This window comes from Mastomys coucha, unplaced genomic scaffold (genome assembly GCF_008632895.1).
Source record: "Mastomys coucha isolate ucsf_1 unplaced genomic scaffold, UCSF_Mcou_1 pScaffold15, whole genome shotgun sequence".
Taxonomy (NCBI): domain Eukaryota; kingdom Metazoa; phylum Chordata; class Mammalia; order Rodentia; family Muridae; genus Mastomys; species Mastomys coucha.
In genome coordinates this window covers 65754736-65772792 of record NW_022196897.1, presented here as the reverse complement: position 1 = coordinate 65772792, position 18057 = coordinate 65754736, and the positions used below count along the sequence as shown (strand labels likewise).

Here is an 18057-nt window from a genome sequence, read left to right as displayed (position 1 = left end):
TTATTACAAAGAAAAATTGTAAACCAATTATATCTCCTAATCATAGATATAAACAACCTTAACAAAATATTGGCACATCAAATTGAACACTATATTAAAACCATATCCCAATCACATTAAATTTAGAACATAGCTGCAAGATAATGTTTTGTTTTATAGAAGAGGGTCTCATCATGAAGCCTATTTGAGCTTCTCTTACCTCAGCCTTTAGAGTGATGGGATTACAGTCATGCACTTGGATGCACAGAAATTCATTTCAAGTATCAAAAATCAAAATGTGTTCAGGGATACAATGTTAGCTTAGCACATATGGGTTCAACTTCTAGCTTCACTGTAAATAATAAACAATTTAGATTTCATTGCAACTAACTAAGGAGGAAAACCCGCAATAATTTCAAGAATTACAGAAATAGGATTAAACATATATGGCCCCATGCTTATACCAAACAAATGGGATACAAGTAGAAGTTTACTGCTCAGTGTTGAAATATTAGATCTTCTATCACCACCCCTTCTGATCAGCATTGTGTAGGAAGATATCTAGCCAATTTAACAAGGAACAATATTTAATGTTGGAAGGAATGTATTTTAAAACCCTTTTTTATAATGTATAGTATACAGAAAATTCAGAAATAATTCTAAAACATATTATAGGTAAGTAATTTAGTTTGTTGAGAATCTTGAGCCAGTGTATAAAAGGTAGCTACTTTCTCTGTACTAGCAATATACAATTGAAAAATAAACTTTACAAAAAGAATCCTTTGAATAAGTATCCTGGAAACATTCTATTCCTAGAAATGAAATCACAGAAGGATATGTACATGGAAAACAGCCAAATGTGGCTGAGAACTAAAGAAAATGGGCAAAAATAAAACCTCGATGAAGGACAGAAATGCTTCCTAATCAGAGGCGCTCTATCTATCTCAAGAAAGATGTCTGCAGGGGATTTCTAGTAACTAATCAGTCATTTTCGAATCTGACATTAAAATTTCAAAGGACAACAACCAAAAAAAAAAAAAAAACCTATACATGGGAATAATTACACTGTTTAATTTCAAGAATATAAAAATAAACAGTGATCTAAACAGTATAGTATTGGTCAAAGTACAGACAGATGGATACATAATACATCCATTTTTGGTCAAATAATTTGTCACCAAATTACCAAAGCAATTCTATTGTGAAGGAAAATTTATACCCAATGTTGTGGGAACATTTGGATATCTGTATGGAAGAAAAGTAAACCCCCCTATTTCTTCCTATGTGGTAATATCCACAGCAAGTCTGAGGGCACATGGACTCAAATGCAAAAGACATGCACACAAAGCTTCAGAACTCACAGCAAGGCAGCTTTATGACCTTGGGTAAAATTAAGACTTCCTACCTACAACACAAAACACACACAACACAAAATGAAATAGGTAAATGTCATTAATCAAAACAAAAATGTCTCTTTTTCCAAAGACATCAGTAGGAAACAGTCAAGTATCACATTGGGATAATATACCTGTCTGCTAAGAACTTACATCAATACTACATGAAGAAGGCCTAATATTCAGTAAAAAGAAAAAGCCCAGTTTAAAGTGGACTAAAGAAAAATGTATCCATCGTTAATGGTCTAAGAAAAGTATGAAAATATCTACCACCACGAAGCACCAAGAATACAAGTTAAATCCACAATGAGAGGATGCCAACCACAGTTAGAGAGTTGAAAAACAGAAAAGCTGTGTCACAATTGTCAAGGATGTGAAACTTCAAGATTCCCACTATGGTAGTGGGGAGTGAAATGTAAAACCAATTTGAAAAGTAGCTTGACAGTTTCTTAAGAGGAAAAAACAATCCATTTATTAGTCAAACACTGTACTTTTTTTTTTTGTTTAACCAAGAGAAATAGAAACATAAATGAGAAGAAACTTAACAGAAGAATGACTATACTCCCAGAAGTATAAAACTAAAGAATGTCAGAGGTCACTGCCAATCAACAGGAGAATGAGCCAACTATTGCTATATTTCTACTATCAATATAACTGATCAAGGAATTACAGAAGAATAACAATATAATGTATTTTTAAGAGTCACATGGTGAAAGATGCTGAAAAAAAAGCCCATATTATATTGTTTCCACATAGGTGAAGTTCCAGACCATGCAAAATTATTCCACAAGGATAGAAATCAAAGTTGTTCTGGGTGGGAGAGATTGATCAATAGAAGAGGCACTGGGAACATTGGAATTCTGTGGGTGACAAGAACACATGCATTAAAATTGAAAGGTGCTTTTATCTGTGCATTTCATTGTTTTTAAATAATGTATCAATAAATCTTAAAATATGTAGTTTTAATTCTTCATTAGAACCTCCTCTTCACCAATTCATTACTTATTGCACATTGGATCTGGTGAAGTGGAACTTCCCATGAATATATGCATGACTTGGTATGCAGCTGAGTATTGCTCATTGTCTGTAATGATACCATGCATGTTTGATAATCCATGTAAACTGTCGATAGGACACAATGGTTTTCAATGTGTTGCTGCAGCAATTCTAACTGTAACTAAAGAAATTAAACATGGAAGTCAGTTTTTTTTTAAGTTTGAACATTCTGTTCTTGGGCTAATTTTCTTCTTTTCATGTATTTATGCGTGTGTGTGTGTGCATGGGAGTGTATATGTATGCTTATGTATGTGCATGACACTGTATGTGTATGCACTTCATTTTTCCATGTTTGTTTTTATAGCTTGTGTTGTAGTAAGTTAGCTTATTGTGATATTATTTAGCTCCCTTAGAAAAATCATACAGTTTCTTCTATTTCTTGGCAACTTGGATTCTGTTACAAAAACTTTAAATACAGTTTATAGACATGGAAAGCAAGAAGAATGTGGGTAAACTTCGAATCTTCCAACTTGAATAGAAAAGGTGTATGTAAGTGTGAAAGAAGGGGTGCTGTGGAAAGAAGAAAAGGTGAGTTAAGGAATCATGGGATGGAATATTTTGGGGATTGGTCAAGAGCTGTCCAAGGTCTGACTCAAAACTGGGTCAGGCAGCTAGCCTCGTTTTGCAAAGCCACTAAAAATATTAGAGAAGAGAGGAGAAAATCCGCAATTAAAGCAGGTGTACTACAAACCCCTTTACACAGGTAATCCAGAAGTTATCTGACTTTGAGAAATCTTATCTAATCATGTGAATATAGGAGAGATGTTTTGGAGTGACTTGACTGGAGGAAAGCTGTACATTGAATGAATTCTACTATATAAATATCACACAGATTTTTATTGTTATAATAGTCTTTGGTACCACTAACATTTTTCAAGGGCATTTGTGCATTACATGTGATGCCATTTAGGACTAAAGATGGTGTTTTATTTTAGAATCTTATTATTCGGTGGTAATGATGATGGCTAATTTCTCTTGAGTTCTTAAACTGTGTCTAGCAGTATTCAGCTATTTTCCAGAAATTTATGTAAATAAGTAAGAACAGCACTAGGATATAGTAGTGTTGTTATTTCTACTTTAGAGATGAGAGAGGAGATACTCAAGAGTGTATCTCACACATCCAATACTACTCATTGGATAATGGCTGAACCCAAAGTGTCCCTCTTAACCAGTATTCTATGATTCAGAAGTGTCAATTTGCAAGTGATTCAATACTTAAACTGTTTTTCTCTTAAAATATTTTATGTACAACATGGTGTTAGGTTTGACATCCTTATTCCTTAGGACTGATTGTTTATTTATGGCAGCAATCTTACATTTGTGTTCCTCAATTCTAAACCGAAGCTTTTACCCAGCATGAAAACATTAATACAATTTTCCCCAGAGAGATGGAGTATTAGTGAAAATAAGTGACAATATTCTTTAGCAATAAAAATAGAAAAATCGGCAGGACAAATGTATTGACATTGTCTAGAGTAATCTTAGCAGAAAATGAGTAAATCATCTTGAAGCAGATACACTCTTATAAAACGACAAGGAGAGATGAGATCCTTCCAGAGGATAACACCCCACAGGCCCATGTGTTTCACAGAACCAAAGGGAATGGCATACTTATAGTCCGATCTACATGGGGAGAAGCCACATTTTTCTCTAGGCACATATCTACTTAAAGATATTATTTCTAGAAAAGACAGCTTATTTAGGAGATGATGGCATCTTTTTCCTGCACTTGCTGTCACCTGAGAGAAGAGAAGCAGGATGGAGGAAGTCTCCAAACCTATTCCTGGATTTCACATCAGTCAAACATACTCAGAAAATTAGGACAATCATTGAACTACATCGTTTAACATAACTGTTTGGAACCTAGACTGTGCCAAACATTTGCCTTACAAGTTATTACCTTATGTCACAATCTCATATTACAGTTTATCTTATATTAGTGTGACACCTATATGTAAAGTTTTAAACACACTAGTCTTATCACTCCCAAAGAAAGGTTCTTTTTTTTAACTGTCCTGAAAGCAGAATAGCTTGGTAAAATTAAATGTTATGCATTAGACAGTCAAAGTTTTGGCGGGAGAAAAATCGTAAGAAAACCTTTTTATATTCTTGAGTGGGTGGAGGACATTTAGGGATAACATGGAATCCTGACTCACACTAAAAAAGTATTTGATTCTGTGAATGTATAAAATATATCAAAAATTGAAGACAACACCTAAGATGCTAAAAACAATACTCAGAACCACTGTGACATTGGTTACTGCTTTCAGTAAAATACCTCGTACATTATTTAGAAAAAACAATGTTTGCAATAGCCAAGTGTAGGAGCAGGTAATTTAAAGGGAATGAAAATCAAATGGCTATTGCTTTTGTAAATCGATGTTCAACCTCCCTACGAATCAAAGGGATGCGAACCTGAATGACAGCAAGATCTCATTTCTTAAATAATAACAGCCACATTCAAAAGCCAGCCTGTGAGGCGATGCCAAGGTTTCAGGAAACACATCATCTCCTTTGTCATTTCTGATTTTCGAGTCTCATCAGGATAAAAGAGGAAACAGTGTCTTTCAAAATCTAAACTGTGTATCTTGTGTATCTTTGACCTGTCAATTCCACTTCTTGTGGTAACAGCTTTAGAATGATGCAAAGGTTTATATGTATTTATAAAATCTATTAATTGGTGTAAATCGTTGGAATTTTTCAATTATCCCCAATTACATTTTAAATCATATTCTCTAAATGTTAATATTGAATTGCATTTGCCTTGTTCTTTGTGCTTTTTTAAAAAGACATGTCTTTATCCTGTAATTTATCAGTTTGTATTTACAAAAAAATCTAAAACTTTATTGTATTGTATAATTTCTACATTTGCCACAATTAAGGGATTGAAATAGATAATCTGATCATCTAGGTAACTATTTATATTTTCCAATGTTACCAATAATTTGTTTTATAGCAAAATATGTCTATGGCTGTATTCATTATCTCATCTTTCTAGGTTAGTCTGGAAATGGCTTCTATATTTTTGTAGATGTTCTGGCATTGACATTTTTGAAAGCAACAAGGTAGAATTCTCTCCACTATGCTAACCTGCTATTGTTTCATAATTATATTCATGAGAGATACTGTTTACAGAAACACCCCAGAAGTCTCGTGAGCTCTTCCTGGATCCACCATATCATGAATTATTTACTGTGGTTCTGTCAGTTGAATGGTTATGGGACATATGATCAGCCAGGTAAAGCTCTGCTTTATCTAAAGATGTCATTTTTTTCTTTATAATTTGAGAAGATTTATGAATATCTATTTTTGGGATTATAGAAATATTTGGGGGGCTGGTGAGATGGCTCAGCGGGGAAGAGCACCGACTGCTCTTCGGAAGGTCATGAGTTCAAATCCCAGCAACCACATGGTGGCTCACAACCACCCATAATGAGATCTGACGCCCTCATCTGGTGTGTCTGAAGACAGCTACAGTGTACTTACATATAATAAATAAATAAATCTTTAAAAAAAAAAGAAATATTTGGATACTCCTTAACTTTAACCGATACATAATGATTCATCCCTACATCAACTTTTAATGTTCTTTAATAAACAATTTTTTAATTTCATTATCTCTTCATATCTCTTAGTGTGTTTCACACTGTTGGGAAGAGATTTCACTTTTAATTACTCATTTATTTGTTTTTTTTATATCCAAATGTAATAATAGATTCTAATTTTCTCATAAAATGGTAAAATATATATATTAATATCTAATGTTGACTACACAATTTACATTAAGAAATACTCTTCATGTGTAGGTGCCTTTTCCAAGCTAGCAGCTATGCCCTTTTGATACCTCCCAATCATTTTCAGAACTCATTGTCAGTTTTGGATCCAGAATGATGTTACATCTTAATCTACATTTCCTGGCCTTGGAATCAAGGAATCATCTTGTTTTGTGTCCATTTCTGTGTCTCTCAATTTCCTGAGAAATTCTAGTTCTATTTAGTTGACAATAATATTCATAGACAAGGATCTGGGCATAAAGTGTACAGGACACTTATTTTTTATCATTTTGTAGATTTTTGCCCATGGCCTTCAATAATGAAAAAGTAGAAATAATATCAGTATGTTTCAGGAACAAACTCAATATTCTAATGCATAATATTTAGAGAACACACACCATGGAATACAAGGTAAATGTTAAAAACAATGAAGGTTCTATAATATTGATGTGGAAGAGAGTTTAATTTATAGTATATGTTAGAAAAGTAACACAATGAATGGCTCTTTCATGTCACTTACTATAAATAGTACATATGTAGTTACCTATTCAAACAGAAAAATTTAAAACTCTGGAAGTTTGCATACTGTATTAGATATTTTTATTGTTGCTATGACAAAAAGTACTTGTCCTAAAAAATTAAAGAAGTGCTTATTTTGGCTTAAAGTTTGAGGGGACACACTACTTCATAGCTTGGAAGGGATGGAGGTCACATTCCATCCACTATCAAGAGTAGAGAGATGAATAACCTGTTTCCTCCTATTCTCCCTCTTGCTTAGTGCAGAAGCCCTTTCCGTGACAATGTTCTGCTCACATTCAGGGTGGATTTTCCTCCTCTGTTACGTTTCCCAGAGGCATTTCCTAGGTGATTGTAAATCTAGTCAAGTTGACAATAAAAATTAACATATACTAAACCATTTTATTCAACTTGTGGCTGAAATATAAAAAAAATGTGAAAGTTTTATGTATATGTGTTTTTTGTGATTTTTATCAAATTGTAAATCTAAAGAAGTTGCAGTTTCTTAGTTTGGGTTGCTATTTTCTTCCTTTTTTTCTTTTTTAATTTCAAGCCATTTGAAAACATTCATTTAGAACACACCTTGTGTAGAAAATTAATATCATCTAGTATTGCCTGAAAAAAAATAGTAATTTCACAGGAGCCCTTTGGTGCCCAGAATGGAAAACTTTGGAACCATAGGAAGTGATGTGATAGGACAGAGGAAACCATGTTTTGTCATTTATAATGTACAGGTTGATTCACATGTTTTCTGTATGTAAATATAGGTCAAAGAATCTCCCAATGCATGCTGTTGAAGCTAGTTCTAAAGAAAATATACTTGGTGTCTAATTTTCTCATAGTTTTTTTTTTTAACATTTATTTATTTTTCTTGTGTGTGTATGTGTGTGTGTGTGTGTGAGTGTGTGTGAAATATATGTGGGTGTTTGTAGGGCAAGAAGAGGGTTCTCTAGTGTTGGATTTACAAATAGGCTGTCAGCTACCCGGTGTGCTTTTTGGGAAGCCAACTATGGTCCTTTAGAAATACTCTCATCTACTGAGACAACTCTCTAGGTCCTCATTTCATATTCTTAAATAAAGAAATGAAGGTTTTCAACTGCAGTAATAAGATTAAAATACCAAAACTATTCTTTAAATAGAGAACACAGATGTGCTTGCCTACGCATTCAGAGCTATAGTTAATGACCGTTAGCAAAGGCATTCATTTAGGGATAGAAGAAAATTTTTCTGCAAAAAAAAATTACAGATTAAATTTTAAGGGAAATTGGCTCATTAGCTCTCAGGAAGCTTACAGCTTTGTCATTCTTAAAGTACTCTCCAATGTAATAGGAGTACTTATATATATTTAGAACTAAGGGAAATTGGAACGAATATTTAGTTTCAATTAAAATGTATGTGTGTGTGCACATGTGCATGAGTGTATATATATGTGCGTGTAAATGTGTGTCCATGTGGGCTTGGCTTGTGCCATGCTTTGTTCTCAGAGAATACATTACTGCTGTATTTAGCAGTATTATTAGGCATTAATAGTGTACACAGTTTCTGTTACATTTTACCATTATTTGGGCTATACATATATAACTACTTAGAATCCAACCTAGTTCTTAGTGTCTAATGTATTGTTCTATAATATTAAAAATATTAACTCACTATATTTAAAATCTTTTTACATGTATGATGTGTGTGCATGTTCATGTGTATGGCCATGCTTTAGAATGTTTGTAGAAATTAGTGGGCAATTTTGGTGTCTATTTTTGCCCTACGGTTTAAGACAGACTATTCTGTTGCTTGCAAGTGTTTATATTAAGCCACCTGGCCACGGAGATTCTATATATTCTATCTCTGGCTTACAATAACAAGATACAGTAATACCAGGCACAAACCCTCACATCAAGCCTGGGTGAGGCAACACAGTAGGGGTAAAGGGGTTCCAAGAGCAGGGAATAACATCTGAGACACCCCGACTCCCACCCTCACTGTCAGGACTCCAACAAAAGCACCAGGCTAACAACCTTCTCTGGCTGATAGTATAGACTGTGTAAATGGAAGATTGTGGCTGAGAACCTGTTTGCATTCACCACTCTTTACTTTCTGATTGTGACTGGGCGGTGATCAGTTACTTCAGGCTCCCCTCCCTTGACTTCTCTGCCATGATGATGCACTGTGTCCTTGAATTGTAAGACAGAACAAATCCTGTCCTCAAGTTAATTTTGTTAGAGTATTTTATCACAACATCAGGAGAAGAAGACACTATAGGAACACAAGTTTATGGGGAATTTAAAGTCAGGTCCTTATTCCTGCACAGCAAGCACTTTGTCTATGGAGCCTTCTCCCAAATCGTTCCTCATTGTTTCTTTATCTAGTTTGAAAAGGAAATTCTATAAGATTTTGTGTGTGCATTTTTCTTGTTCTTTAAGGTAAGCACCTAGAAGAAAGAGGAGTTATATTATTTTGTAGTCATGTAGACCATGTTAGTTAAATGACAAGCATTCCTCTCACACATGTATATGCCTACTACAGGCTTGCTGTACACTCCCCAGTGTTTTCTTATCGCTGGGAGACAGGTTGAAGAAACTGTCCGTCAACATGCTCTGTTCTTTAGACAGAGAGGGACAAGACAAAGTATGTGTTTCCAGTGCCTATGCAACCACTTCTGTTCTTTGCTCAAACTAGGCCTCATGGTTTTCAAGTGTAATAGGAAGAGAATGGATAATTCTTCCAAATATAGGAAGCAGAATTTTTGGCAAAGACAAATAAAGTTTTCTTAAGACTTTAAGAAATAAGATTGGGTAACACCCCTTTCCCATCTTCCAAGGCCTTTCTCTACTTAAATTACAATAGCCATTGAAATATTTCTGAGAACCCATCCAACTACAAAATTCATCATGGGGTCCATATCAATTGAGAGAAATGGCAATTTTTGAGGGTGAGACATTGACATTCTTGTTATTGGAGAGTTCTTATCATCCAAGTCTTCTGCACAGCAGCACTTTAAGCTGTTTTTCCAGTGGAAGACCTTGCTATTTAGGTCTATCTGCCATCAGTTATTCAGACTTATACTATCATTAACCTCAGCCTCTAACTCTCCTTTGTGTCCTTCTGATGGAAATTTTAGCAAAACTGTAATTTTCCTCGGGGTTGTAATATAGTAGAAAGAATAGAGTACTTTAAGTTGAAGGAGATCTGTTTGTTATGTCTCAGATCACTGACATCTGTATCTAGTCTCTTCACTTAAGGCAGTAATGGACTCTCTGAGAACCCCAATTTTCTTATCTTTCCTATCAGTTGTCCAACAAGGCTGCTGTAAGAAACTTGAACTAGATAACGCATGTAAGGTGCTTCATAAAAGTGACAAGAGAAAACATGGTATTTGATGTTGCTCTTGTCGCTCCAGGATGAGTTAGTAATACACATTTCCTGCAAGATGTTGATTCCAGGATATCAGAAATAACAGGAGGTATTATGAAGCTCCACTAGGATGCTTCTCTGCCCATCTTCTATTTTGGAAGAGACTAAACAATGAAACAAATGAAAATAAAAAACAAAAATCTTCTGACAGTTTCATGTGATGTCACTACAGTGAGTGCATTAAAAATCTGGCTCAATAAAGAAAATTTCTCTTGTCAGGAATCAAGTACTTTTTAAGTGCTACTGATACAACTATCTCTGGAGGAAGTGCCTCTTGTAACCACTTTGTCATCTTTTAGCAATCACTGTAACTGTTGTCCTACTAAGGGCTTATTTTGACACAACAAGAGTTCAATTTTCCTCTAAGCCCTGTCACATAAGTTTGGTAAGACACACTACCCTAGAGATAACATAAGAATTTGATAATTGGCATATACATTGTCAAAGTTTCCACCACTCTAACATACATGTCAGGAATATTAGTAACCACTACATACCATTGAACTTTTACAAAGCCCATTCCCATGCCAGTTGAAGCTGCCCAAGCTTTCTCTGCAGAAAATATGTGGACTGGGAATATATTTATCTACTTTTCCTGGTTACATAAGACAGGAAAACATCTGGTCAACTTCATTCCTCACAACTGTTTTTTCAAAGCATGAGGTATTCATTTCTATATTCTTGGTCTGCCTGTTCCTCCTAGAAAATCAAAGACAGTCAAAAGTGGTAAATAGAGTAGGAGAGCAGATATCAAAAGTTTTCTTCTAATTCAGATACTAAAGTAGGATAGGGCATGCAGCGAATTCTTTCTATTATTTTTTTTAAATTAGGAATAAGATTTAAAAAACAATTTTGCATAAATGAATTATCTCAAAGAACAAGAAATTATAAAGACATTGAAAAGCCTGTGAGTGATAAATGGATATTACCCCCCAAAAGCTTGAAATACCCAAGATTCAATTCACAGACCACATGAAGCTCACAACAAAGGAAGAACAAAGTGTAGGTGCTTCGGTCCTTCTTAGAAGGGGGAACAAAATGCTCATGGGAACAAATACATAGACAAAGTGTGGAGCAGAGACTGAAGGAAAGGCCATCCAGAGACTGCCCCACCCCACCTGGGAATCCTTCCCATATACAGTCCCTAAACACTATTGTCTATGTCAACAAGTGCTTGCTGACAGGAGCCTGATATAGCTGTCTCCTGAGAGGCTCTGCTAGTGCCTTACAAATACAGAGGCAGATGCTCACAGACAACCACTGAACTGATCATGGAGTCCCTAATGAGGTAGTTAGAGAAAGGACTGTAGGAGCTGAAGGGGTTTGCAACCCTATAGGAAGAACAACAATATCAACCAACTAGAGCTCCCAGGGACTAAACTACCAACCAAGGAGTACACATGGAGGGACCCCGTGGCTCCAGCCACATATGTAGCAGAGGATGGCCTTATCGGGCATCGATGGGAGAAGAGGCTCTTGGTCCTGTGAAGGCTTGATGCCCCAGTGTATGGGAATGCGAGGGTGGGGAGGTGGGAGTTGGGCACACCCTCATAGAAGCAGCAGGGGGAGGGGAGATGAGATAGAGGGATTCCGGGAGGGAAATCAGGAAAGGAGATAACATTTGAAAGGTAAATAAGGCTCTCTGCTTTTCCCTGTTTCAGAGACAACTGCATCTTCTTGTGCAGTGCCAGTAAAAGTCCCGTAGACAAAATGGTTAAGATCAGTGTGAACCGATTTGGCTGTATTGAGCGCCTGGTTACCAGGGCTGCCTTCTACACTGCACTTCGCAAAGTGGAGATTGTTGCCATCAATGACCCCTTCATTGACCACAACTACATGGTCTACATGTTCCAGTATGACTCCACCCATGGCAAGTTCAACAGCACAGTCAAGGCTGAGAATGGGAAGCTTATCATCAACAGGTAGCCCATCACCATCTTCCAGGAGCAAGATCCCGCTAACATCAAATGGGATGATGCTGGTGCTGAGTATGTTGTGGAGTCTACTGGCATCTTCACCACCATGGAGAAGACTGGGGGTCCACTTGAAGGATGGGGCCAAAAGGGTCATCATCTACACCCCTTCTGCCGATGCCCCCATGTTTGTGATGGGTGTGAACCACGAGAAATATGACAACTCACTCAAGATTGTCAGCAATGCATCCTGCACCACCAACTGCTTAGATCTCCTGGCCAAAGGCATCCATGACAACTTTGGCATCGTGGAAGGGCTCATGACCATGGTCCATACCATCACTGCCACTCAGAAGACTGTGGATGGCCCCTCTGGAAAGCTGTGGCATGATGGTGGTGGGGCTGCCCAGAACATCATCCCTGCATCCACTGGTGCTGCCAAGGCTATGGGCAAGGTCATCCCAGAGCTGAACAGGAAGTTCACTGGCATGGCCTTCTGTGTTCCTACCCCCAATGTATCTGTTGTGGATCTGACATGCCACCTGGAGAAACCTGCCAAGTATGATGACATCAAGAAGGTGGTGAAGCAGGCATCTGAGGGCCCACTGAAGGGCATCCTGGGCTACACTGAGGACCAGGTTGTTTCCTGAGACTTTAACAGCAACTCCCACTTTTTCATCTTTGATGCTGAGGGCTGGAATTGCTCTCAGTGACAACTTTGTAAAGCTCATTTCCTGGTTTGACAATGAATATGGCTATAGCAACAGGGTGGTGGACCTAATGGCCTACATGGCCTCCAAGGAGTAAGAAACCCTGGACCACCCACCCCAGCAAGGGCACTGAGAGCAAGAGAGAGGCCCTCAGTTGGTGAGGAGTACCTACCCCAACATTGAGTATCTCCCTCACAATTTTCATCCCAGACCCTCATAATAACAGGATGGGTCTAGGGAGCCCTCCCTACTCTCTTGAATACCATCAATAAAGTTCACTGCATCCCCTGTCAAAAAGAAATGTAAATAAATAAAATATTTAAAAAAAGCCTTTGAAGACCCTGCTTTCTCTCTGATTCTATGTGACCCTCAATGGCACATAGAACTAAGGACTGAGTGTGTTATATGATCTTTTCCTTCAGCCTGAGTGTAGTCTAACTGGAAGATATAATAATGTAGAAGGGGAAATCTGGGGCTGTATTTAGGCTTGTCTGTACCTTTTGATTCATCTATATGATCTTTCAATTATCACCACCTATAAAACAAGACAATAGTTTCTGTAAGTCAGTCTTATAGGTAGTTTTGAGTTTATATAAGATAGTTCTTTGCTAGTCTTTAACAGGAATATTTAGGCATAAAATGAAAGACAAGGATATCATCCAGAACCCTGCTCCAATCTAGAATGTGAGTAACCACAGAAGAATAAAGAGTTCCCGCTAATCAACAGTTACAAAAGTGAAAATAAAAGGTGCAATTACTAGATTTGGGGATTGATTTTATATATCTGTATGTATATACATATGTAATGTATATATACATATATATAATACATATAAAATATATGTGTGTGTATATATATGTATATATACATATATATATATATTCTTTATTTTTGAGGCAAACATCAAATTAGCTATGCCACCAAGTATGACCTTCAACTTTTAATCTTCATATTCAAGGTGCTGGCACACACCACTGTGGCTAGTTTTATATGATGGTATGAAATGAACCTAGGGCTTCATGTATGCTCAGTAAACATGTACCAACTGAGCTATATTCCTAGATGTGCTAGTTAGTCTTACATCAACTTGACACAGGTGGGAGTTATCTAAAAGGAGGGAATCTCAAATGAGAAAATGTCTCCATTAGATCTGGCTGTAAGGCATTTTCCTAATTAGTAATTGATGGGGGAGGGCCTAGCCTACTGTAGGTGATGCTTTCTTTGGGATGGTGGGCCAGGGTTCAATAAGAAAGTAGACAGAACAAACCATGAAGAGCTAGTCAGTAAGCAGCACTTGTCCATGACCTCTGCATCAGATCCTGCCTCCAGGATCCTGTCCTGACTTCAGTGATGGACAGTTATCTGGATGGACAATTATCTGGAAATGTAAATGAAATAAACTCCCTTCTCCCCAAGTTGTGGTGGTCATGGTGTTTCATCATAGCAGTGGTAACCCTAATTAAGACAGTAACCATTATTTGATTTTGTTTTAAATTACACTATGAGCCAAGCCCAGGACCTTACACATGCTAGGCAAGTACTCCACTACTAAATTGTGTCTCTAGCCTCAAATAACTGTATCTTTAAAGCTTGGCAAAAGAGGAATCAAAAGTCAAAAGTTTATTTTGCAACCCTGCTTAAATTCAAAGCAGAATGTTAGATCCAGACAGCAAGAAGACATTTACCAGGAGTACAAATCGACAGCCTAGACTTAGAATTACAAATACATGAACACAAAAAGCAATCAGCAAGCAGGTCATGTGAAACAAATCTGGGGCACTAGGTTGACCACATGGCTAATAAGACTATTATAGAGAATGTGGATCTCTTTCTTGGAGATAGTCATCAGGTCCCATTGGTCCAATTTGTGGTGTGTAGTGGACACATGAAAGAGTTACTTTGCTCAATTTGGTACCCGTTCCCCTTTTAACTCAAACGAGATATTTACAAGCTACAGCATGACCAGTGGATGCTGAGATGTCAGAGAACTTTAATCTACTGAAAATGTTGAAAGCACACAGACGGAAATCAACGTGAGGTATTGGGGAAGAGGAATAAAATCCTTAAGAGCTATCTTCAAATATTGAAGACTGTCAAATGATGTTATGGGGATTAATTTCACTCTGTGTTATTCCAGGGAGCAAAGAGAGGGCATATTGTAGGCTCAAAGAAACAATCACATAATAACATCTCAATCTGTAAGGACTGTGTGGTTCGAACGCATGATCTGCGTTGGGAGTTTCAGCTAAGGCTGACTGTAATCTATCATGTGATCCACTTCAATGTTTTGGCTGCTCTCTAGGATCCTTGACGACTCTCAAAGTTTATGACAACATTAGAAATTTGTCTTTATTTTTAAGTATATTATATGCTTAAATGTTTATGTTCACTCCTCTTATTTCATAGATATCAATAAACAGTTTTCAGTGAAAGCATAATTTTTCTGCTCACAAGACATTTTGAAGAAGCTAGTCAACCCTTAAAAATTGCCGACTTACCATCTTAGAGGGTTCTTTACTCCACAGTAATTTATTGCACACAATTATGATGTATAATATATCTGGCTTATTAAGCATGAACAAGCCATGTTTTGGCACTATTATGGGTAAGCTTTCTACCTTATAAAGCTTAACGTTCATGGTTAAGGTTACTATGGTAACCACAACTCAATTCTTTGAGACTATAAATTACTTTTTATTCCTATATGTTAAGTTATATTCTTTATGTCTATACAACATATAACTACTCAAAATCACAACTGCAGTCTTTCCTGTAAAAATAATAAATCAAATAGATTAAAAATAGGTCCCTCGGTTATTATGAAAGCAACCATTTGAAGTAGTCAATATAAGCAAAAATAGAAGAATTAAGACTTTATGAGACAGGCAAAGAGCCATAGTAGGTTATAACATGTATTGTAGCAAAACACCAAGAGCTAATAAATCAGAAACACTGTGTTGCAGGTCTATTGCACTTGCTGGGGAGCACTGTGGATTAAAGGCACAGGGAAGCTATGAAGTGCCTTGTGTTTCCTATGGCCACAATAAATGTGCATTTTCTACTGATTTTAAATACATTTTCAGAATTCTTCACCAAACAGTGCTGTAGACAGTCTCTACTAGTGGGATTCAATTCCTTTTTTATCTAAATTTGTTTGAGCGATGCTTTACTTATCAGTGGAGAAAAGGCAATAGCCACGCCAATGAGCTTCTACTGTTGTAGGGAAACATCTAGGGCTTGTTTATACTACTTACTAGGCATGGAGGTACAACGATTCTGTCATCGCTGATACCACAGAGCAATACAACTCTGATTTACTAATAAGACTAGGGGATCATAAAACTTAAAAGGAGTTAGTTTGGGTACTTGGTTAATGAGTTGAACTTTACTGAACTCTACTTTCTCTACTTTTAAAAGTACATAATAATGCCTATAACTAATCTCTGAAGAGAGAGCTCTTAGAACATTTCATGGCATACGCCCTAGGCTGGCTAAGTGGTGAGAGACTACAGGAGCACATGCCATGAGAGTCAGTGCTGATGATTAATGGGGCCTGTGCTGTGGAAGTCATGTAATCTTCATACGCAAATGTTCTTCATAGTTCAATTGTACAACCAAAGGCAATGGGAAACTTAGATCATGTTCAGCCAGTAATCAAATTTGGATTATTATAATTTGTTTTATTTCCTCGGCCAGATTGAAATTTCCCTGAGGGCAGAGATAACATTCAGTTTGACTTCATGTCTGCAAAAAGAACCCTGCATTTGTAAGATTAAAAAAAAAATTAAAAATGACTTTAGCTTAACATGCCTTAAAAACTACAGGTGAAAATGGAGATTATTTCTATTGGTTGGAAACTGTCATGACACAGGATTAAAGTGAACATAATGAATTTAGTTTAGGTGCGTAACAATAAAATACCACTGCTGAACTGGATAACCCAAGAGTAGAGTGACTGAAATCTAGTTACATGGATTAATAGACTAATGCTATTTGTTGTATGTTATTGTCCAATGTTCCAAATTATAAATATTGTGAAAATGATATACTATCACATAAATTTTCTCCAATATGTCTCTTCAATACAACACATATATACAAGCACCTCCTTTGTAATGACTACTATGCTGTTCGTGAATGTATCTGTTCTTAAATATTGGTTCATAATAGGTTACTAATAGCCATAGCAAAAATAATAGCAACAATAATAAGTATAGTAGCAAAACTATATAGGCTAAGAGTATACTATCAGATTGGAAAAGATGTAACAGTGATTATACGATAATGTCTATGTGCTGATTAGGGGAAATTCAAGTGGAACACACTGATGATTTAGGAATGATGATGCTTCTGAGAGAGTTGTCTCAATTACAAGGAGAACAGTTGTGAAGAGAAAGAGATATTTCCATGAAAAGCTTATCTATTTCAAATGCTAGAAGGGGTTTCTAGTTTCTGAAGATTACATCTAGAGAAAAGACTTCTCTTAAGGTAGCAGCACTTTACTGCACAGGATTCAGCTGGGGCCAGAGAAGAGAAGCATGAAGAAGGCAGAGGACTCCATAGCACACAAACCTCGTGGTGGATGCTGTTTTAGTTTATGACACGCTTCACACCAACAGGTAGCACTGTAGAACTTTCCCATGTGTCACAATAATCTAAAATAACATTGCTTTTTGTCTTTTTTTTTTTATAGCATCACATACAGAAATAAATCACCTACATTTCTAGCCAGGAAGGCAAAACTTCTTTAAGAATTGGCATTGTTTATTTTTTGTTCATTATTTTAGTATTCACACTCTGATACAAACTTACGAGTTTGTTTGGCTAAACTCTCCTAAGGCTATTCAATGCTCATAAGCATGTGTAGGTACATGTCTATTATCTATTTAATTTCCTCAGTGATGAAAATATCTGACTTAAGATTTGACATTAAGGTATATAATATCCATCACGTATATATTTTTATGTTATAAGATGTATGTGTATATATTATGAATTGATAAATATTTTGAAATTTCCAGTGCAAAAAATTCAAAAATATCTCTAGCTTAAGTAAGTTACTATCCTTCACAGTAAAATCATTTCAACTAAAATTCTAGTTGAAAATTAGCAAGTTTGTCTTCTTTGTATTTTTACTCTTTGTGTCTATGGCTTCTTGAAACATGTATCTTATTTGATACAAGATGATTGTAATTAGGTTTCTAGTGGTCAAGATACAGACTGTGATAAGGACAGGGCAGCACTTCCATCCAAACACTGGTAGCCTTTGAACAATAGCCTCTGAAAGGACACACTGGATGACAAGGA

The 18057-nt window shown here is 36.3% G+C and overlaps 1 pseudogene; it reads left to right on the top strand.

The window, feature by feature from the left end:
- The first annotated feature begins 5560 nt into the window (after positions 1 to 5560).
- Positions 5561 to 13025, top strand: LOC116090368 (annotated as a pseudogene).
- The last annotated feature ends 5032 nt before the right edge of the window (positions 13026 to 18057 follow it).